General features: G+C 45.2%; 1 long non-coding RNA gene across 4 annotated transcripts in view; it reads left to right on the top strand.

Annotated features, from left to right (window-relative positions):
* LOC135297270 (uncharacterized) overlaps positions 1-24,247 on the top strand; it is a 48,675-nt gene extending 24,428 nt beyond the window's left edge. For 2 of the 4 annotated variants that reach the window (XR_010359317.1, XR_010359318.1), the window contains exons 6-7: positions 15,025-15,231; positions 16,682-16,917. This is a non-coding gene — a long non-coding RNA (uncharacterized LOC135297270). Of the gene's footprint in view, positions 1-15,024; positions 15,232-16,681; positions 17,067-18,028; positions 18,137-21,735 lie in introns of those variants that run through there. The other 2 variants (XR_010359316.1, XR_010359319.1) reach the window with 2 other exon arrangements.
* The last annotated feature ends 558 nt before the right edge of the window (positions 24,248-24,805 follow it).

Here is a 24,805-nt window from a genome sequence, read left to right as displayed (position 1 = left end):
CCTCCTTCATTCCCATTCTCTGTGGGATTTTCCCAGCTCATTTGACATGATTGGGATTCTGCCCTTTCTTTTATTGAACTGCACAAAAGGACAACAGATCACCAGTGCAGGAGAATCCAAGAGCAGAACAAAGTCTTCATGGATGCTGTTTGAAATTCCCAGGATGCCAGCTGGGTCTCCTCATGCTGCAACATGACAAACACCAATACAATGCCTGAAGTGTGAGATGTCACAGAACACCTCACATCCAGCCTGTCACTCTGGGTGAAGGGGTGGGAAATAGGACGGTTTGCTCAGCTTTCACCAGTGCTGCTGGCAGGCTGGAATAAACCCCAGGGAATGACTCTGGATCTCTACCAGTGCTCTGAGAATTTGGATCAGCACAGCAGAAGAGGCAAACAGAGAGGGGTTGCTGGTACAAGGACTTCAGTATGTAACAGGGGCAACAAGTCACATCAAAACCTCAAATCCATTCGTGAATATTTTTTAAAAAAGGACTCACGGAGAGGTAGGAAATCTAGAAAGCTATCTCCAGGCAGTGCTCTGCCTGGTTTCACATTTAAGCCTGTTTTAAAGAAGACCTACAGCACTAATGCAGAGACTGTTCTCTAACAGCTGTCAGGTGATAGTGGGGTAAGGAGGGGAGGATCACAGGATTGTCATGAGCTTCAGTGAACAGTGTCACTTTTCCAGGCTTTTTAGTCTTAGTATTTGCTTTTGTGAGGAGGCATGCAATGAAGATGCATGGCAGGACAAGCGTATGCACCTGTCTCTGACAGTTATTCTTGATACCAGGTTGTGCTGTACGCTGCTACTGCTTTTGTGTTTTCATCCTCTGCTACAGGTTTCCATGGCAGGATTTCAAAGCTTGAGAGAGCAGAGGCTCTCCTGGTTAATTTTCTATTAAATGTGTTAGGAAACACATCTCAGGAGGATAATGGTCATGCTCTTTTACCAACAGCAATCATTAATTCAAGGGTCCCAGCAAATTCTCCATTTCCTTTGTCACTCCCAGCCCCATGTTCACTTAACTCAAATCCTGTGCTACTTTTCAACCCTGCTGAGTTTCATTTTGCTGTTTCAAATACTGCCTGACTCCTGGCAGTAAGGGCAGCTGAAGGAGTTAAAGCAGCCAGCTGGCCAGGAGAAGTCAGACATGCAGGAGCTGTCTAAACACACGTAGCAAGCCGGCTGGCTGGCACATGACCCACTGAACAGATCAAACAATGCTGCCAGGAGCCAAGAACAATTTCCAGTACCTGCTGCAGTGTCCATATCTTCCCTGGGTTCGTCCCCCCTCCTTCCTTTTATGGCCAAGTCAAAGACATATCCTCCAACGTTACTGAAGTGACACGCACCTGGTTCTGACCACATGCATCTCACAAGGTGACAGCTGCTCGTGCTTAGGCAAAGTTTATGCTGCTTATGTCCATGACGGCATTTGAGTCAACAGATCACTGGTTGTGGGCGCGTGTGCATCCACTGAAACAGAAGTGCCTGAGCATCATGGGAATAAAACAGTGCTTCATCATGCATTGTTATATACCCCCTTGCCTTGCCTTGCCTTGCCTTGCCTTGCCTTGCCTTGCCTTGCCTTGCCTTGCCTCCCCTTTCCCCTCATGGAAGACATGACTCACACTAAACATTGACAAAACAGACAAACACTTGGGGCAGCTGGTTTGCAGAGGCACCAAAATGATACTAAGCTGTTGCATACTCTGTCAGTGCCAGAGCACAAAAATCTCTGGCTGATGTTCACTCAGGGTAGATTTGGGATGCTGGGGTGGGCAGCTATTGAGAAGAGTTGGGAAGCATGTATGCCCCAGCATTCCAGATGCAGAAAGAGCAGCAAGGTGAACTCCTCTCACTCATTTTTTTGTCCAGGTTTTTTTCAGGGAAACAAAATTCCTATTTCCCTACCATGTTGAGAAGCTTTGAGCTAGTTTTGTGGGGGGATCCTTACAATCACTTCTTCATCCTCTTTCTGAACACCTGAGTAGCATGAGTACCTGTATGGTTGTCAAAGGAAAGATGGAATGTCTTGCTATGCTGATGTTGGGGAGTGTTATTTTTCCTTTCACTTTTCATGTGTGTCTTTGAAGGATGAAACAGTTTGTAGAAATTTCCTCACACTTGGAGTAGAAAGAATGCAGTGACTTCTTGTGGAAGCTCACACTCCATACCTGAACCCACATCTGTTCCAACCACCTAGAGAAAGGTTCATCTTGCAGTTGAGATTTCCCAAATGCTGAAGAAGTCAAGCTGTCAGCCATGTTGTTAATCTCAAGTGATAGCTGGTCCTTCTGTTATCCAAGCCTTTGCACTGGGACACTTTGAAGTTAATGACACTGACCTCTAACTTGGTTGGGTGTAATGTGGGAGTCCAGGGAAGAAAGGCCAAGATCTCATCTGCCCTGGAGACAGCCTGTCCTGTGGTGGGGGTCCACACTGCCAGGAGCCTGAAAAAATGCATAAAAGGTTTAAATTTTCATGCATCACCACATTGCACTTGTTTGCTCACTGCATCATCAAACCATGGCGACAAAGAAGACAGAGCAAGATCATGCAGTCCACCCTGTTGCAAGAGCTTGTTCTGCTGGCTGCAATATGTTTGCAACTCTACACAGTCTAACGTCACTGCACACTTTGCTTTCCAAAGGTAGTGGAAACATTTTCAGTGATTTTGCATGAAGTTCTGAGCAAACTGGAACCTTATAGCTACCCTTTATAGTAGTAAGGAGTTGCTCCTTTTACCTAGGCAGTGAAATTCTGCTGGGACTGAAGACCATTCTGAAGGGCATTAGGCCACATGGGCTAAATTCTGCCCCTAACTCCTTGCTTTGCTTGTTGCCACATATGGAAAATAGGAAAAACACAAATTGGCCATTTGTGCGTTGCTATGCTCTGCCTGCCCCTTTGAGTCTGGTTCTGGCAGTGTGATAGGTGAAACTGGAGAACTGGGGTCAGATTGCAGGAGGGATTTTGACTGTGGCCAGAGCTGGTTGCTGGAAGGCGTGGGGCAGCTCCATTTGTTCTGGCATTACTGAAGTCAATGGGATTTTGGCCATAGTCTTCCACGAAGCTAGGATTTCACTGTGCGTGCCTAAGAAAGCACTGTATCATACAGTTGTGTTGTCTGCCATGACATTTACTGCTAATGAAATCAGTGTGCCCCATCTCACTTGGCTCCTTGGCTCCTTTATAGGTCATCACCTGTGGTTTTTACCCCCTCCCTGCCACTCTTCTCTCTCTCTCTCTCCCTCTCTCTCCTCACTATCTGTCCATTCTTGTTTCTGTCTGATACTTCTTGCTGTCCTCCCTTGCTGTCTTCTCAGCTTGCTTTCTTGTGTACTCTACAAGGAATGTGCCCACAAGAGGTATTTTTATTTGGCAGCCTGAGTAAGCTTTCTGTTTTGGCTGCAGGTACTGAGATGAGCAGCCAATGGAGCTGACATCTCCTGTGTCATGTTTTTAGCTCCTTCTATCTGATAGAGAAGATGACCTCATTGGCTGACTGTGTTGAGGAGGTCTGATTGCAAGGGCAAAAAAATTAGACTTAACCTTGAAGGAAGCAACAGAATGCCTCACATGGGGTTTTAGGCTGATTTTCTGTAATATGGGGGTTTCACAAGGGATTCAGACCTTACTTCAACACAGAGGGTGTGCAAAGACATGGAGCAATCCATATATTGGGGAGCAAAATATTTTTGCTGGGACTTTAGCAATAGGAAGAGGCTGCCAAAGAGGCTTCATCAGGTTCTGAGGAATGTCCTCCTTGGAGCAAATTGTTCTCTGATCAACCTAGAGGTGATATGAAGTGCTGTATGGCTTTCCTCTCATCTGCTAAAGAAAGTGGAGCTGTCATGTGTCAGGGATACAACTGATATGTTGTTCTGTAGCATCATACCAGGTCACAGTGGCCCAGTATAAATCAGGATAACACAGTTCATGATTGCCATGGAGGGGCTGAGCCCTCAGAACAGTGTGTCGTGAACAAGACCAATGCAATGTAATCCAAGACAACTTTAATGTCAACCTGATTTAAAAAAATGCAGGAAAATATTCTAGACACAGATATTAAAATCTCCTCTTGCTTGATCTTTGAAAGGCCAACACTGGCAACCTGAGAGAATATTTTAGAGACATACAATTTGTTGCTGCAAAATCAGGGAAAAGCTAAGAGGAAATTGTGGTCTGAGCTATTATGAAACAAGGATCCAGGCAGGTCTGGGAAAAAGACTGGATTGTATTGCTTCTGTTGTTGAAGTTTCTGAAAGCCTATCCTCTTAGCACACAGCAAAAGATAGTATCAGAACTGGCTGCAAGTGTAAAAAGCCACGTGGTGTTCTTGAGACTTTGCTTTGCACACTATCCTACTATCCCTTCCCAGCTTTCCAACATTTGATGCTGGGAAGGAGCTGCTCTCCAGAGCAGGACTGTGGTGACCAAGCTGTTATAGTGGCATGATGGGGGAGTGATCTGTGTCTATTTTGGGTAAGAAAGGTCCACCATGAGCAGTTCGCACGTCACACGCCTGGAGACATGAGCTCATTTTTCCCTCTCAGTGCGACACGAAGGAAACCGTGATGCTTCTCCAAGGAGATGTGTGCGTGTGCATACACAAACCCAGCTAATTCTGGGCTACACAGGTGCTATCTCAGGCTGTGCATCCTTGCACGTAGTAGCGATGGGGCGGATGGGGGTGTGCTGAGACAGCTAAACTGCTACACTCTGACGGCTCCTTTGCATGTGTTAAAATAACATCACCCTTACTTGTTGTCTCTCCTCTTCCACTCCATCCCCTCACTCAGAAAAATCTAAAGGGAACAAGCTCTAGGTATTAAAATAGCTCCAGTCTAGCTTGTTCAGTCTATTTCAGGAGGCTGGTTCCATCCTGACACAGATAGAACACAGAGACATTGTGGAAACCACAGCCACAAGAGGCCATCAGCCAAAACTAAATGCTTTCCCAGCATTTGCCGAGTGGTTCATTCCCCCTGCTCCCTCCCTCTGTGCCCTCTCCTGGCTTAAAATAACAGCTGGAAGCTGTTTGGCTTTGTTTTGTTGGATTCTTCTGCTTGCTGTGCTCAGTCTGATGGCATTGAGAGGGAAAGCTGGAGGCACTTTTGTGGCAACAGAGTCTCATTCTCTTCTGCACTATTAGGTGAGACCTTCAGAACCATCATGGAAATTAGAGTCCCACAGGTATTTCTGGGATGAGTTTTCAAGGAGCAGGCAATCATCTGGGGCTATGATTGATATGATATCACTATAGAAGTGATAATGCATGGATTTACCAGTTTAGACCATGTATTTCGTCTCACAACCTTTGACTGACTAAAAAGACAGTGGATGTCTAGAAATAGATTAGGGCAAATATGGCTGAGGGATCGCTAAAGTCCAATGAATCAATCTGTAGAGAAGGACAGATTTTCTGGTTTATGTGACCCTTCTGTTGCTAAATTAAGGCTTGTGACATGGAAATGCACTGCTTCACATCAGCTGAGGGTTTGCCCCAAAATATCCTCAGCTGAGGATCTGGATGATAAGACTGCTATGAAAACACCATGAACAAGACCTAAATGCCTCATCTGGGATAAATGCCTTCATGCCTCATCTACATCCAGTGTTCTGCTTGTCTGCTTGGAGCATCAAGGTTTTCTGCATTTTCTCACCTTCAGATTTAGGTGTCCTTTTAGTTTCTACTTCTCCCTGGTGTTATCTGTTGTTCCACGGACAACAAGTGACAGGCCTATTCCTCACTGAGATCAAAATTAGGGGTTTAGTTAAACCTCCATCCTTCAGTCTAAACAACACCAGAGTTTGTGAATATTTCCAAATACCTGGTTTGAATTTGAAGGTGCTCTTAACCCTTAAGGAGAAGACTCATGAACTCTCAAATCTTTACAAAAATACTAGTCTTATTTTCCCAAGAGATATCAAATTGTGGATGTGCAAATTACTGTGGGAAACTGAAAACATGAACAGAGCTTTGGGACCAGATGGCTCAGCACCAGAAGTGTTCACAGGCAGCCTGGCTTCAGGGGTCAACCTTGGTGCTTGGCAAGTGAACTCCCAGGGCTTGTCTCAGAGTACTAAAGAGTACTAAACTCCAAAGTTTAATAACCTTCTTTCCTTCTGCACACCATATGACCTGAGGTCTTCTCTGCCTCATCCCACTGCAAAAAGAAAATTTGTTTTAATAGCATTCAATGAGCCATGCAAGCAGTAACAGCGCACAGATGCAATATTCAACCTCAAGCAGCAAAAGTTTCTAAGATTCATTTAAAGGTTGTCAACACAGTGTAAGCCTGTAAGTTATGAGTTCTCTATGTCAGAGACATCATTTATTTTACATAATAGCAAATCTGCTCTATAACTTAATAACTTGAGCTAGAAAAAGATTACCTTTTTCTCTGTGTGTGTGTTTGCTGTTATGCAGAAAGAAAACAGAATAAAAATGAGAATTTGTATTTCATGAAATAGATGACTCAGCATTTGTTTTATGGGACTGTACATTTGAAAAACAGAGGGGCATTTGAATGAAAAAGTCTAAAGCATTTACATATGTAAATTGCTTCTATTGACATTTCTAAGGGGAATGGGCTATTTGACTTTTCAAGGTGGCAATGTACTGAGTAATTTCATTCATTTTAGCAGAAATTGCTTTCTTTTGCATTCCTTCAGTGTTACAAAGAATATTTGTATGGGTGCACACAACCCAGGTTGAATGGTAACCCCATTTCCTCATATGAACCAGCAAATTGTTATATTATGGGAAAGAAATGCAAACACTTAGGAGACATTACATCACAGTATGCAAATGAACTTAAGAGTATTTTGGGCCAGGTCAACAACACAACATATAGTCAGTCACACTGAATTATCTGGTTTAAAATATACAGGTTTGATTTTCCTAGTGGAAACTTTAAGACACAAAAGCCTGTGGGATATAAAACCTGCTGAGTTTAAAGTCCATTACCCTCAGATAGAGATTACTGCAGAAATTACTTCACTAGATCTATTTTAAGGTACATAGAGTTTATCTGTTATCTATCTATCTATCTATCTATCTATCTATCTATCTATCTATCTATTTTCACCTTTCCACATTTCCATCTTTATAGATCCTGGTGTTTAATCAAGGTTTTGCTCATAAGAACAATATGTCCTTAGACTTTGGATCAAGTCTGAAGTCACTGGCATGTGTCAAATTATTTGTCATGTCCCTCTCTATGTACAAATCCACAGACGTAACACAGCAGCCTATTGTCAGTAGTTGAGTAATTACCTTAATTTAAGCAAAAAGGTCAATGGGACCAAATGTTGCTGTAGCCCTGTGGTTGGGGTATTACATACCAACCCACACACACATGTTATTATTTGCTCAGTCTTCTTTTTTTCCCCCTTTATTTTCTTTTTCTGCTGGGCTTTTCCTTTCTTTTCTTTTTTTTTCTTTTTTTTTTTTTAACAAACCATAAAAATAAATTGTAAGTTCCTGAAATATTATATGTCAAATTAGCTTGTGTAAAAATGCTTTCCACTTACATAGCTTCTAAACACTGCTAGGACAGCCTGCTCTCATTGAGCCAGATATGCAGATCCCTATTTCAGGAAACATGGCACAGGAGGCGTAACCCAGCCAGGGCAAGGCAAAGTCAATGAGGCCACCTTGATTTGCACTAGCAAAGTGTCTGCTCTGACGATTCCTGCCTGAGTCCTCCCTTCATGCCCCTGCTTCACCCCTGCCCAGCAGAAGCCCTCGCTCCCTCCCCCATGCTTACCCATGTTTTCTCAACTGTATTTGTCTTTGCTTTGCAGCAATGAGGAAAGAGGTGCCTGAGTGTTGGCAAGGGGGTTGCCCAGGACCAGCTGAATCTTCCTGACGGGCAGTTTGGCAGCTGAGAGGATGTTTAACCAGAGCTGCAGCAGAAAATTAGGGTATCTTGGGGACCCCATTGCTTGGGGCTCTCAACGAGAGACGTATTATTTGAGGAGTCTCTGAGAAACAGAAGCTTCATAGTGGCAGTTGTCTAGATATATGGAACAAGTTTTCTAGAGTGCTTTTATCTGGCACACTGGGAGTCACAACCCAACATTTTGAGCCTCACAGGGGAGAGAAGCCTAGGGTTGTCAGGCTGCTCACATCCACCGCCAGAAGTGACAAGGGGGGTGAGAGTCCCACCCCATCAGATAACACCTCTGACTGCCAAGGTAACAACTGCAACAGGATCTCTGTCAGTTGCCACCAGAGGAGCTGCAGGCACCAGCCCACCCATCTCCTCCCTGCTGTACTCATCTCTTTCCCCAGGCCAGCCTCAGGAACACTGAGCATGATACAGGCTCTCCTTTCATGGAGTGGAGGCTGGTTCAAAACAGCCTATTAGCTGCCACATTGTACTGGGATATCCCTCTCCTGAGGGCTGGATCAACCGGTACTCATGTTGAGAGCACCTGGGCAAGGACCTGAATGCCACTGGGACTGCTCCTCATGAGCCATGAGTAGAACAATGAACACCAGACAATGCCATTTCCAGAAAGGGAATTGGAGCACAGGCAACTGAAATTGTTTCCTGTGTGTCACAGAGGAAATGTGTGTCTCAGTGTCATACAGGGCCTCTGCAATTGGAATTATATTCTATTACATACCTATATACCCAGTACCAGTCTGCTGACTTCTCCTTAAGACATTTCTCCAGCTCCTGCCTGGACCAGGACACATCTCTCCTGTTTTTGTGCCTTTCTTCCCTTGCTCCTTGTTGTGCCAATTCTTTGTCTTTGGCTGTGGAAGAAGAAAAAGCAGAGTCTTAGCAGCATTAGATTCCTTTTCTAAAGAAACTTCTTTAGAAAGTCGTTTATGGGATACCAAGTGGGGTTCCTGCTTCATTTTAGATGCTAAGGACACCTGTCAGACTCCAGCACAAGTGGCCATAGCAGAGTGTCCAAGAGTGCTTCTTTTCTTTGTGGCTTGCAGGACAGCAGAAGCAAAGCCACAGCTTTGAGGCAGCAAGCGCTCGATGGAGGCCAGGTTCCTACAGGGGAAGGCAGCCTCTGCCAGGGGTCCTTGCCAGCATGCAAACGCTGCTCTGCATACCCAAATTGGCTGGGCAAAAGCTGGCTGCAAGTGCTGCTCTCAGACCACCACTACCAGAGTGGACCAGCCAAAGTCTATGCTTTTTATTTCACCCCTAGGTCTGGTTGTGGTGCCCCAGCTCAGGTAGGAAATGTTTACACATTGCTGATCTCTGTTGAAGTCATTGCTTAAATACCTGGGCAGATGTTGGATTGGGATGAGACACTCCCTGAAGCTACGTGGGTAATGGGTGAGATGTTCCTCTTGCATGGCCCTGCTTGTTACCATCTTATTATTGACAGTACAACTGTCAATCCTTTGTTATCTTTTAATATAAATACTTCTCTTGGATCTAAACCTACACTGGAAAGGCTGTGTCTTTCCCTGTTTGAGAGGGCAGCTGACAGCCTTCCATATATTGTCAAACTGTCCCTTTTCCTCCGTCTGCTTCCATGGTTTGAAAGGGCTGAATGTCTTCCCCTGTTGCTCAGTTACAGTGGCTGTGTCTGCCACTGGATGTTTATTTACTCTTGTAGGAAAGGAAAGGTATTGTCACCTACGTATAAATGAGCATACAAAGCAGGATGGGAAATAGGACTCTATGTCAGACATAATTCAGTTTACTTTCACAGTTTTTACTCGTTGTGGTCATTTCTGTATTCACCTGAGTATGCCTGAGTTTGGGTTGTACAGAGTACAAAAGGGAAAATGCAGGGAAAACTGAAGAGCTCAGAAGGTTCCCACTGTGCCCACCTTATCCCAGGCAAGAAATGCCTACAGTATCACTCTTTGTTTAGTTATACTAAAACTTTTTAAAGTTTTAGTACAGCCACAGACTTTCTCTTTGTATGCCTCCAGTAGCATTTTGTAAGGCAGATTTATCTTACTGGGTGGCTTTAGTTCCACTCCTTCCCTGCACGTTTATACCTGCAATCACTGGGGATAAAGGTATGGCCATGGACAAAGAGAAAGCAAAGAGTCATTCCTTGTGGACACTCTCAGAGACTGCTCATGGATGACTGCTGAGGTTCTGCAAAATCACGATGTGGCAACAGCAGAGAGCAGTTGTTATTTTGCACTGTACTGACGTGACGGCGATCAGTAACTGGCATTCGCTGGGCTCTCGACACTGCATGATTGTGAGAGATGTTCTTATCTGGCAATGACATTCATCTGACTACACACACCCTACATATTCACAATCTCGCTCCAAAGAAGGAGGGGTTGGTTTATTTTAATATGTCAGAGTGAATATTTCATCTCTTGTCCTAGTGCTCACGCTTAAGGATGCCCTCACATGGCTTCTGCTCCCTGACAGATCACACAGATAACATGGGAAGTAGTAGGGGCAGGGTCTGATGTGGCAGTGGTTAATGTCCCTAAAGCTTGTGAGACCAAGATCTCTGTTTCACAGTGCAAGGTACAGGTACAGGGTCTAGGTTATGCTAGTGCTGAATTCATCCCATGCAAGAGAATTTTTCAATGGTGAGTGTGATAAATACCTGCTGCATCATCTGCATTCAGCAGCCTAAGTGGGATTGTGGTGGAATTGGGCTCTGTGAGCAGAGCTCATGTAGGGTTAACTATTGTCAGCCTGCTGTGCTTGAGGAACATGATCTGCTACAGTGTGGGACCTTGATGTTTGATGTTGCAGATCATACTTTTGTCTATAGAGAGGCTTTAAACCACTTGTTCCTAGGCTCACTGTGCGTCTGTGAGAGCAAGAAGAGCACCTTCACCTCTGCAGACCCTACTGTTCCATCCCTTCCAGGAAATGGGAACAGAACGCCCCTCAGCCTGCAGGTGGCATTGACCTCAGGTGGGCTCTGAGCAGTGGTGGGCAGATGCAGCTCCTTCATGAGCAGCCACATACGTAAGAAGGAAAGCAGTGAGGGGCTGAGAAAGAGACCCTGTAAACATCTCTTCCTAGGAAGCAGCTGCAGTCCTTGAGCAGCCCATCCAATTCATGGGCTCATTACTGGAGTATGGTCCTCCTCAGCGGGAATGAGATAATCAGATGCTGATGTATAATAAAATTATCTCATGGGTATTTCTCAGTTGAGAGCTGAACTAAAGGCAGGATATGACTGTGCTGTGGACTGGAACCCAGGAATAGGGTCTGGCAGTTGTCCTGAAAGGCCAAAATATGTATTACAGTGAGCCTCAGCTCCCTTTGAAGGCTGATGGGTACCTCCAGAGAGTGTCTGATTCAGATTCAAGCTCCCCATTGTGGTACTTGTCTCACTCCACATCTGTGTGACTGACCAGTTAAACACCTGTGTGAAGTGCATACCATCAAATGGATGTAATGCCTCACTGATCAGTGATGGGGATTGGGCTCCTAGGTCATTTGCTCACTTTTGAAAATATTTTCCTTTACTGAAAAGGGGTGACACTCAGAGAGCAGGAGTAAGTATGCCAAACTGGCAAGGTGTCAAGTGCAGAGGGAGTGGTGTGTCGTCATTTACTGTACACAGCGCATGGCACTTGATCAAAGTGACGCTGCTTTCCTTCTCTGTGCCTTAGAAGTGTGAAATCGATCTGGGGAAGGCGCCACTCACACTCCCTGTTTCTATGCCTGTTCTGCTGGGAGTCTGCAGCAGAAGGAGTCTTGTGGAAAGCAAAAAATACTATGCAACATGGTGAGAAAGTTGTTGGAACCTGCTGGTCGCTGCACATTATGTCCTGAACCTCCCTCCTGTATCATGCAACTCTGCTATGGGCTGCTGGAGGTAGAGGAGCATGACTGCTGGGTTAGTGGAAAGGATGGTAACCCTGCCATGGGTTTGGCAATACCTGGCTGAACTGAAAGAATTCCTAATATAGGCCCATGTTGTCAGGTTTGTGAGTCAGTTACCACTGTTGGACTTGTCTTCTGTCACTGATCATGAAAAGCTTTCCTCTTCATCCTCCCCATGTGGCCTCTTTTTTCCCATGGCACACTTCTCCGAGTCCTCCTCATGGTGATGACCCATGGTTTTGCTGCAAAGGTGAAAGTGTAATTTTGATGACGTGCCTTTAAGATATAGAAATGGGTAGAGAAATGAGTAAAAACTGATTCCATATGAGCAGGACACAAATATTCTCTCTGGCAGAAACCACTTAACACAGTCACCAGCACTTGGGAGAGATAGGAAATCCACTGGCAGTCACCAACACCAAATGTGTGTTTCTCTTTTATCATGTTTTGCAGGGATGATCTGCACATATCCACGCAGGAGCCCAGCACATCTCCTGCCAGTGGGCTGGTGGATGTGGCACTATCTTTCCCTGCTTCTTTTGACTGAACAGTTGGATTGCTAGACATGACTCTGCAATGGTGCATCCCAGAGCTGATAGTTTTCCAAAGACTTCTACCCCATCTCTGGGGACAAATCTATACAGGGATACTAGTCTGGTGCTACTGGTTTGATGTTTCCTTCCTCAATTCAGAGGGATAGATCTTTACACCCTTCCAAGTGTTACTGGTGAATTCTTCCTCAAGCATCTTATTATGACAGTTTTGCCATCTGCCCGTAAAGGAGAAGATGTTAGCAGTTCGGCAGTGAGGTCCCAACTCTCTGTTTTATAATTCAGAATTGTACTTTGCTGCTTAGATTTGCACAAAAATCAGCTTCTTGTCATGAAGGGTGTGCAGTGAGAACAGGCATGCGTGTGTGTACCATGAGATCTGCAGTACACTACAGAGCACATCAATTATGCTCACAGACCAACAGATTGTTAACTGCTACTTTTTTTTCTTTTTTTTTTACTTTCCACACATGTGACTGACCCTTGGATAAATAGTCCAGTGACTAATCTGTGCCAGGAACATCTTGATGGACTTCCTGATCTCATGTGCCCTGTAAATTACCTGGGCTTCCTGACTGACAAGGAAGTACAGTCTTTGTGAGATACAACACTCTGTGCTGTTTCACTTTCTTATTTGTTATTACACGCTTTTATAATATAACATTAGAAGTCCATATTCAATCTTTTTCTTAGCCTTTATTAAGGTAGAAGTGCCACTAAGTCAGTACTCACATGACCACATGGTTAAATTTGACAGGAGAGGTGTTGCTATTGTGGGAAGGTCATCTATCTATTAGGGGCTGTGATAAATAAAGTTAGGCAGCACTTCGCCTGATTCTGTGATTTGTATTTTTTTTCTTCCAGTTCCTTATAATATTGCCAGTCATTATTTTACTTAAAATTTTCCATTCTGGAAAAATCTTGCTTCAGCATGATTAATTAATGAATGAGTTGATTGAAAAAACAGTTTTTGTTAAAATGATTCATTGGTTTCTGAGAATAAGTTTTAGAAAATGACATTTCTCTGCCCTGAAATAATCTTTCCTTTTTTGTGGTAGTTTTCCAAAGCCCCAAAACAGTCTGAAAAGGGAACCTCTACCTGCAGCCAGCAAGGTGATTAGAGTCACTCACTGAGGGGTTTCTAACTCTGCCCACTATATATAGAGGTGATATTTAGTAGTCAGTTTCTAAGCATAGGGACCCCAGGGGACACAGCAGGAGCCCAGGCTGAGCACGAATCTGGTGGATGATCCAGATGCTGGAAGCTTAATCTCATCACGTTAGCCTTAATCTCATTAATGTTTCTGAAGGAGCAGGCACATTGGGAAAAGTACCACAGCAGGAAACTAATAATAGTATGTTCAGAGCATAGATTGGGTAGAGAGTGGCTAATAAACACAGATAAAACAAGAAGGAATGATGTGTTTGTGTAGATTGCATATTACAGTTTGTTCTGTGTGGACAGGAAACCTGTGGGGTAAAAGCAGAGAGTCTTTTCCACATAAAGCATCATTGTGTTTGGACCAGGGGTAGGAAAAGCAGGGTTATATAAAAAAATATAACTCATGGTCTTCCTAACTGAGTGGTTCTAGACTCTGCAAACCCACCTGGCTCTTTGAAGAACAAAAAGAGTAAGCTGAGGGTATGGTCTGTTTTATGGGGCTGGGGTTCCCTCACGCATAAGAAGTCAGAGTAGGTTGTAGCATCCTTGAGCAGGGGAGCACTGGCAGTGGGGACATGGGGTTCGCTTAGGGAGATCTTGGTTGAGTTTCTTTCCTCTCCCAGACCATGAAAAGAATAACAGAATCAGGGAATCATAGAATGATTTGGGTTGGAAGGGACATTTGAAAGCCATCTAGTCCAACCCTACTGCAATAAGCAGGGACATCATTAATTAGATCAGGCTGCTCAGACCCCCATTCAATCTGACCTTGAATGTTTCCAGGGATGGGGCATCCACCACCTCTCTGGGAAATCTCTTCCAATGTGTTACCAGAACTGCGCTGGAGAGCTTTTTGGGGAAGACAGAGGCACAGTAGGCTGCCATCTTTAATGCTGCCTCAGGGTGTGTCTGTGGCCTCTTCCCAAGCCCTGACAGCCTGGCCTCATGCAACGAAGGTCACCCTTGTGCAGTGGGCCCACAGGAGGCCTGTGTCCTGCTGGTGTCTCAAATTAATGCAGCTGGGCTGACAGATCCCTTTCCATCTTACCCGCTCAGACATCTGCCTGAGATGAGGCTGGGAAGGGATCAGCAGGCAGTTTCACAGCACTGCTTGTTAACAGAATTACTGCAGTGTTACCCTTTATGGAAAATACTACATCGAGGGCTGAGTCTTCAGGGAAAATATTAGATGAAGATGCATGTGTCAGCTCAGTCAGACAGCTTGGGGGTCAACAGGTTCTCAGACAACATGTCCCCAGGTGCCCAAGTCCTAATGGGGAGCCACTGTATCTGGGTTCTCTCTATTAAAAAAAAAATGGAAGAAAGCCAGGGGAATTAGTGCAGCAAAATGCTTACCAGGAAGCTGAAGATAAATATTCATGTCTGGATTTGTTTCCCATTGACTTTTTTAATTACATAAGGAAGAGATGATGTCTGTGAAAGAATTCCCCTTTTCCTCCCACAGGATATACAGTGCTTTGATGCCTGTCTTTTTCAGCAACAGGAATCCTCCTGAACTGAGTTCCTAGAAAGTCCCTGAGGAAAAGATTTTCACATTTTCTATGGCTCAGCTGCCAGCTCTGAAGAATGGGATGGCCAAGAGTCCCCCTGTTGAGCAGTGGAGCCAAAGTTTTTTGTCTGTGTGACACACAGCCCTCTGCTCTGAGCTGACACAAGGGAGCTGAGGGTCTTGCTCTATCATGAGGTAGCATTCACCTTTTTATTCCTCTATTATTAATTACTCCTGAGTTTCTTGTATAATTTGTGAAAGACTCTCTCTTTGTCTCTCTCTGCGTAAAAATATTTCAGGTGGGAGTTAATGCCAGTATTTTGGGGGCAGTACTTCCCTGCTGTCTCACATGCAGGCGGTTGCTGCCCTTGTATCTCCTCTCAGGTGTGTGGTACCCCGCTCCCCATTCACTGTTTTGCTTGGGAGGGAATTGACTTTCATTTGGCATCATGATGGCAGCGTTGTTTTCTGACAAGCCCAGGTTTGCACACTGGCACTATGGCTTGCTTGTGCTTTGATGCAAAGTCCACTGGTCTTGGTCTTCTGCTGACAGAATCTTCTGGGTGTAACATGACACCAGCTGCAGAATTGCTGAGCCTATCAGGCAAAAGGAGCTGGAGGACCTCAGGAGTAGAGTTCTGTGGGGAGCTAGGCTGCCAGTTTGTCATAGACAGAACTACATCCTCTGCTGCTGGCTCCATGGAAAAACTGAAATGCCAGAACATTTTATTTCTGTTAGGCATCAAAACATATGACCACTGGCCAGTAACACTACTTCCATTCCTCTCATTCTCCCTCCCTTTTTCTCTTCAGCCACCTGTTCCTACTTCTCCCCACACTGATGTTCCCACCCTACTGCAGTCTGGCAGAGCCCTAAAAAGGAAAAGGGAGGTTCCCCATTTGATCAGTGCCTTCATTTTCAGCTGATACTTAGCTGCTGCAAGGCAAAATGCCCAAATCACATTGACAATGATCTTCAGCTTTGGCAAAATGTCCCTGCTTATTTTTATTGCTTTTAATGAGAACACTGACTGCAGAAATACTTTGTCATGCAATTTGTTTTTGTGTGCAGGCAAATACAGGAGAGTTTCTGGTAGACGTTTGTTTTTGTCAGGCACACTGTGAATCAGTATAATCCTGATGGGGCCATCAAACAGGCACTAGCTTATTTTATTCTTTCACCTCTTACTATTTTAAAAAGCAGTCAGAGTAAAAAAACATTCTTTGCCTCTGAAGAACTAGCCTGCTGAGTCCTCAGATAGCTGGTCAATGGGGTCCTGTTGCCCTTCCTAACTTATCTTCCTTCCTAGCCAGCTGAAAACAGGACAACGTGTTCTACAGGAGAGGGAGCCTTCTTCTCCTTGGTTAACGTGTTCAAAACTTCCCCTCACCCCAGGAGAAGGACATGAGTTCTGGGAGACCCATAGCTATGGGCTTCTCCTTCACTTCTTTTTCCCTCAAGACACCAAGACTCACCTCAACCTTACCACTACTTATGACCCCAGATGAAGCCAAAGCTCGCGGGGATATCCAAGTGTGGCTGGAGCAAGGCAGTGGTTGGTGATTCTCAGAGCCTTTCACAGGGCAGAAGTGGGGCTGCTGGAGGCAATAGGCTTGAGCATGCTGGCACCATGGTTTTTTTCAGAGTCTTCCTTGTCAACATGGATGAAGCTATATGATGATCAACCAGACTTCCAAGAGCTATTCCTGTGTCAGATTCAACACTGTGACTTGAGATGGAGAGCAAAGAAAAGGCAATTGAGTCCAGTGGATGCTGACAATTCAAGTCAGGAACCTCGGCTATGTAAATATATCAATAACTGCTTTGTTTATGTTGGCCAAAGTACTTGTTTCTCTGAATTGTGGCATTCACCCAGTATTGTGCTTCTCTCAAAACAAACACCCCACTGCCTGGGCAGATATCCCATGGTACTGCCACCATGCTCTGGGCATGCTGGCAATGTCATACTGTTGCTATGTCAACAGGAGTCTAAATGGAGTTCTTTTCTTGTCTTTGGGGTGCTGTTCCTGTAAGCTTTCCTACTGTACTTAGTGTGAGTGTGGACCCTGTCCCAGTCTGCATGGGCTTGCTGCTTACTCAGACACTGCTGCCATGGGGCTGTGCTTCCCAGCACCCACTGGCCAGTAAAAATACACTGTAAATTCTGCCAGTGACCATGTGGTCATCCCTATTTTCCTAGCTAACTGCCTTCTAACTGGGGTGGTCAGGAGCAGACAAGGCCTGGGTGACAATGGCTGTATTCACTGCCCCAGCTCACTGGTCTGCATGTTTTGGAGGGCTGAAGTGAATACCGCACAGGTGTCTAGGAGGGGGGGACATTTGTTCTGCTCAAGCTCTACTTATGATCATAAGAGATAGAGCTGTGTTCTGTCCCACCAGCCCTATCACACTGGAGTCCATAAGAGAAGTCCATTCCTGGACAATCAGCTTTCTGACTGAAGTTGATTTGCCTTCCCCACCACGCCAGTGCTGGTGGTTTTGACAGTCAGAGCCTTTGGTGAGAACAGCACTTTGCATGGAGAAGTATATTTTTAAAGGGTGCAAAGGTGACAGGTCTTCTCTTGTGAGAAGCACAGTCTTTGTGAACACTGGAGACCTGAGTCTTGGAAAGGTGAAAGAAACTTAGTGAATCTAAATATCTCTCCTAGGCAGACAAGTTGTCATATTCAGCTGGAGGCAGTAGCTAGCCATTCAGCCTGCACTACCTGTGGTCATGGAGCAGAGAGAGCTGATCTGGCAGCAGGATAGTGCATCTGGCCCCTGTGCAGCTGAGAGACAGTGTTTACACTACAGTAACCTTCCTGTTTGCCACCTAACCTTTCCAGTCTCATCCCCGCTCCTTTCTGCTTGACTTTTGACTGTCCTCAGTTAATCTCTTGCCATGCCCTTTCCTTTCCCCTTTCTAGCATATTTGCTATTCAGCAGGTTCACACAGCAATAAATGATTAACCAGCAGATTTGTTGTTTCAGTCCCTTATTGGAATGCAGCAAAGATCTCCACTAACTTGTACATAAGGTGTAACAGAGAGGCAGGGCTTCTGCCACAGCGTCAAACAAGCCTTGGCCTGTGCATTAAGGGTAAGTCATAATGACAGGAAGACTCTTTTAAAAAACCCCACATTGACTTAAGTAGGGAGCCAGCCTGCCCCAGGCCTGCTGGAGACAGCTGTGTGCACATACCTTCCTCACACACAGCAGGGACCTGCTGAATGGCAGAAGGGGCATCAGGACACCTCCAGAGACCAGCGACCACATTTCTCATCAGGGACCCACACCTCCACACAGCCCCACAGGAACCAGCCACAGGGAAGGGCTTGGCTTGCTCAAGGCTGGGGCTTGGGCTGACACAGCAGCTGGCTGAGAACCACTGATGAAGGAACATGAAGCAGGTGCCACAAAAGTGAGGGAAGATCTGGCAACAGAGAGAGAAGACCTTCTTTCTCCAAGGTGACGTCCCTTCCTTCAGAGGCAGCCAGAAAGCAGCTGGTGGGGAGCGGAAGGCATCAAGCCACCGGTGCCATTGCACCCCAGCAGGCGAGGAAGGGCTGGGGAGAGAGAAAACTTCCCCTTGCAGGGTGCTTTCCGCCCTCTAACGAGGCAAGCCAGCAAATGATTCAATTATATTTCAAAGAACAATGAATTAAATGTTTACAAGGTACCTTTTAAAATGCCAAGAGTTATAAACCAGTGAGTGGAAGAAAGCAGGACTCAGGATTCCCTGGTGCCCAATTCAGGCAATGCTTAACTACTAGACTGTGAGGTATTGGAAAGGCTCCAGTTGCTCTTCTGGCAGCTCTCCTCCCAAATCACAAGCACAATTTTTCTTTTTCATTCAAAGAAATAAATAAATACCATCCTCAATTATGTTCTGTGTAAGTGCCTTGAATGGAGAAGACAAGGAAAAGGAGAGATAGCAGTTTTTCCTATCATGCCTGTCTTTCCAGGCTCATCCAGGCACTGGCACGTACACAGGCCCTTCCCTGGTTACAGGCATATATATAATTAGCACAGCAGGTTACACATTGCCTCCCTGTTTGCCAGCATAGTTCACCTCTGTGCAGAAAGACACAATGCCCAAGTGCCACTTACATGGTATCGCCAGCCTCAGCTGTCCCATGTCCCTGGGTCAGACTCCTGGAAGTTTGCCTTAAAGAGCACCGGCACCGAGAAGAAATGCAATGAGGGCAGCAGGATTTATCGGCCTTTCACTTTTTGAGCCATTACCTTTTGCATTGTCAAGTCTTTCTCATCAGTGTGGGTGTCTGAAAACCAGCTTTCTGAAAAAGTTAAAATTGCTGAATTACAGGAGGTCTTGTGGAACTGGAGTAGGTGGAAACCCACCCAGACAGGGGAGCACTATCAAGGTCCCTCCTCTGCTGCCTGTGACATATTTACCTGTGACTATAGAGGGGAGATGAAAGCAGAAGGGGATGCCCTGGGTAGCAGTGACCAAAGCTGTGCAGCTGCATGACCTTCTTGCCTGCCTGTGTGTGTAATTCCTGAAGAGGGGGTGGGGAGGTCCTGCCCCTTTGCCCTTCTCTCCATGGAACAGTGAGTCAGGTCACAATACCACCAGGTGTTTCTGGTGGGTGAGTGGGGTCCATGCTGAAACATGTCAGAAGATTTTTCCAAGGAGGTTTCATAAGCCAGACAACTTTACCAGGGACAGACAGTATGAGAGATTTAAACCCCTGCACGAAAACGTGTGCTACCTAAATAACAAGGAATGATAACACAACTGAAGAGACAAAGAAAAAAGAGAAAAGGAGATGAGCATATGATCAGGGTCTTTGAATAACTTAGAAACCCTAACAACTTCTTTTGGGACATGGACTCTCCTGCTCAAGCTTGCCTGAGCAGGACCTTGAGGGACTAACTAGGAACTATCATGGCTAAACAAACAGTGGAAGATGCAAATGTTCTCTGTGTTGGGTAGGGTATTTGGTGCCCCTCTTTACTTCTTCCTCTAACCACTGGACATGTGTCAGAGGAGGAAATTGAGAAAGTTTTACTACCAATACACAGGCAGATGATGAAAGGAATCTATTTCTTCCCCAGCCACCAAAACTCTTAGGTTACTGCAAGGGGTTGTACCTGCTCTGGTGGAGTAGTGCAGAGCTGGCATCAGCCTTGAAACTATTCAGAAATTCAGGACAGAAGAGAAGCATGAGCCTTGGAGACAGAGGGGACGGCACTGGAGTTTCTGGACGTGTCTGCTGTTTACACTGCTACTGTATTTGCTGACTGAATGTAATAACTCAGACTCTGCTCACTGGCTGACTTTGCTCTGATATCTTAGGAATGATACACAAAGAGCAGAGCAAAAAGGCTGCTGCAGATGCCTGGTGGGACCACAATGCCAGCGTAACTCTGTGAAGGAATGGAAGCAGAGAGCAAACATGGATGTGGGAGTGGGAATTTCCACAGATTTGAAAAGTTGGCATCAGCGTGATTTGACACTTAATATGTTTAAATCTTTAAGGACCCAAGAGTAATATTCAAAAGCTGATCAGCTTTATAAACCTCTCCTGCTGAAAGCTCTCTGCACAATCCACTTCTGAAACGAATGTTTAGGGCCCTAGGTCACTTTGTTACCCTTGCATATGGTTTGCTTGCTTTCTGTAGGGGAAGGAAAGACTGAAATTTCTTGAATGCCTCACATAGAGACCTCTGTTTCCTGATTTTCATCGCTAATGTAGGGATTTCACCAGTCCCCTCACAAGATGCAATGTTTGTCCTCATTTCTGGGTCTCTCAGCATTAGACATGCTTCCTAATGTGGAGATTGTGGTTGTAGGAAATAATTCTTACTTGTTTTGCTGCTGTTTATTCAAAAAGCAATCAAGGGCACCAGCCACACAGTGGCAGGTAGTGAAAGACTTTGGATCAGTTTTATGGGCACAGCCATCCACTTGTGCTGCTTGTACCACAAACTGCTGATCTTCTCTGCCTCCCCTTCCTATACTTGGGCTAGCTGGCTCGACTTTTGCATGTGGTGAAGCACCAAGCAAAAGTAACTGCACACTTTTGCGTAGCAGAGGTTCCTGCTATAAGGATGACTCGGCAGGATGTCCATGAGCTCCTTTCCAATGTCCTCAAACTGACTGCCTCTTCTTTAGGCTGCGCTGGGTTTGGGGTGGGACTTGGGCCTCCCAAGCAGGGTTGGTGCCAGAGAACAGCTTATCCTTGATTACATTTCCACGATAGGATTCGACTGCGGAAGAACAAACACCAGTGAATTCAAGGTGATAGAGCCGTTTTCCAGGCAAAAAAAGTCAGATAACTGGGAACCTGAAATGGAGAATAAGTCTCCGGAGATAGAGATTTCATCATCTCAGAAATAGCCCTGGCAAAGCCCCAGGAGGCAATGTAGCTAAGTTATTCTGTGGCTTTTATGTTCTTTCATGTGGCTCCTGGATAGCTAAAGCCTAACCACAATTACAGTAATTTTATTTTAGGGAATCACACAATGGCATGGCCATCTACTCAGACATTTTGGGTGGCCCCTAAGAGGGATATATTGGTGGCATTTTCAGTCTTTGGCATTGTAGGATTGGCAAGTTCCCTGCAGAACTATGGAGTGCAAAGCCAATGCTTTTTAAAATACTTATATTCAAACCTCTGGCTTCTTTTACTCTCAATAAACTTTCCATATTCATTATTTCTATCCTTTCATAGGTGCTGGGGCAGTGCTTCAAGGCCCTGGAGACTAGACAGTATTTGGGATGCAGAAGCATTTGTTAAAAGCATATCTGGAGGCTGTTTGGATCCCTGGTAGAAAGCGGGAAGTGTCCGGGAGTTCGTTTTTCGGAATTGCTCTCCAATGGCGCCAGTCTGCCTGTTTGCAACATTTCACCCAGTTTTGCAAATCTGACAGCCCTCTGGTCAGCGTTACATGTTCTGCCACAAAGTTTTGCGAAACATCCTCTGCCTCTTATCGAAACAACAGGGTAGAGTTCTGCTTGTGGTAAAAGTTCACAACACTGAAGCAGCCAGAAAAACCTATTTTGGGACAAATCAGCACCTAATTTTGGAATGAAGCTGCACTAGTGTGTGCCACCTGAGGATACTGTGATGTGGTAGTAATGCCATTCCACAGATTTCCATGGCCCACTAACTTCAGGGATGACTTTAAGGGGTTGTGCCCCCTCAGCACACTGATGAACTGAAGATCTGATATCTCCTGTCTGTCTTGTGGACATCAGGGCGCTGCAGCCTTCCTAATGACTAGTCAGCTCTCAATGGCTCATCCTGAGCATTCCTGCTCCTGACCTGCCTGCGGGGTTTTTTAACCATCAGCTTGCCAGACCAATTTCTTCAGTATGTATTTGCCTACATTGGCAGACATTCTCTTAAGCACTAGGACATTGGACATTCTCTTAGGTCACTGACATAGATGTGAGCATGCTAAGCCCTAAACAACTGTGTCCCACTTTCTCTTTTGCCTTGACCTTAGTGTAATCTGAGTTTCACTTCCAGTAGGTGTCATGGTGAGAGGTGAAGAAAGAGGAGACAATGGAGGTGAAGCTGGGCTGTTATTCATAGGGACAAATTACATGTGAGCTATGCACCATCAGACAAATACTGCCTTTGAGACCACTGTGTTGCCCCCTTTATCATCCAGCTATTCTGACCTTTATGATTTACCCCCTACCACCCTCATTCCCCATGCTGTGATTTATGCCCTTGCTCCATTGTGTCTATCTGTTCTCTGGGACAGGTTTGTACAGCTGATGGAGAGTTTATTGGAACTGGGGCTTAATCTTCACCCCATGTGTGCAAATTCGTCATGAAAAATAATAAGCAGCATGCTAATAAACTTCACTTGTGAAGGTGTAGAGTGATATGTTCTTGCAGTATATAAAACTGCTCTAGAGAGGAGGGTGGTGCTTGTGGAAGAAGTCATGCTCTGTATTTTCAGGTTCCTCACTGACACACCTCATCGATTGCACGGCTTGCTTGAGGTTCCCCAGTCTTCCAAGAAGACAGAAAGCCTCCTTAGAACTCCTTCACCACACCCCCTTCTCCTTGAACCAACCTCTAAATAAGTGTCTGACCATAATCAGACAAGGAAGCTTGGAACCCTAAATGTTTTGGGCTTACCCAGCCACAGCTCATGTTTGCAGTGCACAGGCATGCCCTTGATGCCCTTGGGCAGAGGAAGGCTGGGTCCACCAGAGCAATCCCGTTCCTGATAAACGGTCTCTGCTTTCCCACAGACTTGAAGCATTTGTGCAGCAGAGCAGGTGATGTTTTACTCTTTGTATAAATCTAGAAGTCTGTATTCAGCAAAACCAAAAATTTTTAATGAGCAAGAGAAACATGGACTACTTTTTTCCTGGAAAACCCATCTGCTTTCTCAGTGGCTGGAGCTCCTGGTTTGTGCTGGCCTTTGTAGGGAGTGCTTCAGAGAGGTTTGTGGACAGGGTATATCAGACAGAACTTTCCTGCAGAGGTGTTCTCAGAGGCCCCCTGTGGTGTGTTGGGACTTTGAGATGGATCTGTGTTCTTTATTAAATTCATGAAAGGGACACAGAGGACTTAAGTAGCATTTATTCGATTTCTTTGTGGGTATTTTTTTTTTTCTTGAAATAAAGCTCTTTTCCCTTTTGTTTTATTGGAAGCACAATCACAGCAGGGTGTCCAAAATCAGGCAGGGCCGTGCTTGGCCGGGCCCCAATGGGAAGCAGCGTGCAGTCCAGCAGGGTTGTGCCTCGGATACATTCTGTGGTTCTCCATTCCCCACTTCAACTAATTCATGACTCACATTCACCGGGTACCAAATTACTCCTGGACCCTCTTGGTTAACTCTGCCTCTCTCTGTCACACCAGCTGCCACGAGATAGGTGTAGGTCTAATTCTGGCCCTGAACTGTATGCTAATAGGCCACACCAGGTCACCATCCCTGCAAGCTTCTTTGAACACATGAAATTTCCACTGACCGTAACTGCCTGAAGTGGTTTCCCTCTCTGCAGGGCCACAGGAGGTGCCAAGCTACCATAAAACAGTGCCTGAGGTAGTGCTCATAACCACACTGTACCCAGAGGATCCTGATCTGAGTGAGATCAGTCCCTCTCATGCTGGGCTTTAGATATATGAAATATTATACATATCTATAACTGTATATTTTATATATTATTTTGTGTATATATTCAATATAATTTTTAATAAAATGTAATAAATATTTATATTTCTGTTTATATGTATTAGATGTAGATGTAGATATAGATATGTAAATATATAAAAACAATCCTGGACATCTGTGTGAACAGCTGTTGGGAAATCTTTTGACTCCTACATAGTGTACTTCTGCAATATCTAGCTATGTTTAGCTGGGAAACGCGGAGCATTGATGCAGTGTCCAGCTACATCCCATCCTTCCTTTGCTCCATGGAGAAATTCTGGAGGTTCCTTCTCCTGCGCCTCAGTCTTTGCAAGTGATTTGGTGACAAAAAGCTGTCTGTGGGAGAGGGAAGCAGCTCTGCTAGGACATTGTGCATTTCTCTAATGATGAGGTACCACTCCTCTGCTGCTGCCAGAGGAGATGAAAGCATGCATTCATCTTGCATGATCGTCCCCTGAAAACTCAGTTTGTGTCAAATAGCAAACCTGAGAGCAATCCCACATGGGCAAGGCCCCTAAATGATGAGAGATGTCATCCTTTTGTCATGCAAACAGCGAGAAAGCAGCAGCCAAAAGCCAGATCTCTGCTGAATCATTGATGGCTGCCATTCAGGCTTAACCTGGT

The sequence above is a fragment of the Passer domesticus genome, chromosome 3 (genome assembly GCF_036417665.1).
Source record: "Passer domesticus isolate bPasDom1 chromosome 3, bPasDom1.hap1, whole genome shotgun sequence".
Taxonomy (NCBI): domain Eukaryota; kingdom Metazoa; phylum Chordata; class Aves; order Passeriformes; family Passeridae; genus Passer; species Passer domesticus.
This window is presented reverse-complemented; position numbering and strand designations above follow the sequence as displayed.